The sequence below is a fragment of the Cyprinodon variegatus genome, unplaced genomic scaffold (genome assembly GCF_000732505.1).
Source record: "Cyprinodon variegatus isolate N-32 unplaced genomic scaffold, C_variegatus-1.0 Scaffold582, whole genome shotgun sequence".
In the NCBI taxonomy this organism is placed as follows: domain Eukaryota; kingdom Metazoa; phylum Chordata; class Actinopteri; order Cyprinodontiformes; family Cyprinodontidae; genus Cyprinodon; species Cyprinodon variegatus.
In genome coordinates, this window is record NW_015151035.1 from 272,248 (window position 1) to 273,715 (window position 1,468).

The window sequence follows — 1,468 nt, forward strand, 5'->3', positions numbered from 1 at the left end:
GTGTGTGTGTGTGTGTGTGTGTGTGTGTGTGTGTGTGTGTGTGTGTGTGTGTGTGTGGGTGTGTGTGTGTGTGGGTGTATTATGCACTATAGATGAGAGACTCACTATGCCTCTGTTTTCCAAATCAGTTCAACATACTGGCACAGTAAATCTCCTTGAATGCAAAAGTTTCTGGCACAACTTCACTGACTTCAAAGGTCGATGGAAAGGGTAAAGAAAATCTGGTGGAATAAAGACTCTGGAAATGCTAGAAGTGCTGGGAAACAACTCTCCACTGACCAAGGCTATTTGGCTCATCCGCATTGGTCAGTGAATTAAGTTCTTTCTTAGTAAATAAATATCTTTGCCAGATAATAAGCACATTTAAAAGCCATAAGGAAACCAACGAAGGGAACTTTTTTTTAATAACAGTGACAAAAACAAAGGTTCCAGCATTATTTTTCCTTTGTTGACCAGTGGCTTTAATAACAGGTGCCTTAAAGTCAGCCACAATACAGACTCTCTGTCATCCATCAGTTTTCATGCGGTCATTGAAAGGCCAGCAGCTTACATGGAAGTGTGACATTATTAGTGTCACTGTAATTAATCACATCTGTCCTCATACCAAGCAAAGCACCTCATCCACTGATCCATTAACTACGGTCTTACCCGTTTTTATGGTCAGCTCTACCCTAAACCTGCTCAATTCTTTTCATTTTTTTCCCCCAATTATTTATTTTCCTTCATTACAGGTGTGTATTTGTTCCAATATCTTTTTATAATCAGACCAGAATGGGGAACAATTTCCATCTATACAGGGATTTAATGTCTTCTGTAATGGGTTTATGGTCAGAATTTCTTGACTACAGAGACAAAAATCCTAATCATTTACTTTGGTCAATACTTGAATTATATTTTGTAAATTTGGAGCAAGTTTCAGGAACTAATCCACCACCATCCAAATGATAACAGTGATTTCTTACTAATTCGCTCTAAACAGCAAAAGATGATAGAAATAATGACGTTTAAAAAGTATTTACAGTTCCTGAAATTTTTACTCCGCCAGGTTACAAGCATAATAATTAAATTATTTTCCCAATAAGATACAGTAGTGTCATGACCTTGGCACTGATGTCTGGTCTGATTACTCATTTCACTCACCTGCTTAGCTCTGCCCAGTTCTCATTACCGCTCATCTGATTCACCCGCTTCAGGCTAAATTTAACCAGCATTCAGACCAGTCATCAGTGCCAGATTATTTAAAGCCCATTGTGAGATGTTTTCGAGCATTCCTGTGTTTTTGATCTGCCTGTCTGTGTACTGAACCTTGATCTCTTTCTCGCCTTGTTATGGTTCCTATTTGTTGTTACTCTGAGTTTTCTGTTATCAGTTGTTTTGTTTTTATTTTCCATTATCTTCAAGCATTCTTTACCCCAGGCTCACACCGACTCCGGTCTTACCGTTGCGGTGCGGTGGGTGCGGCGCCGCA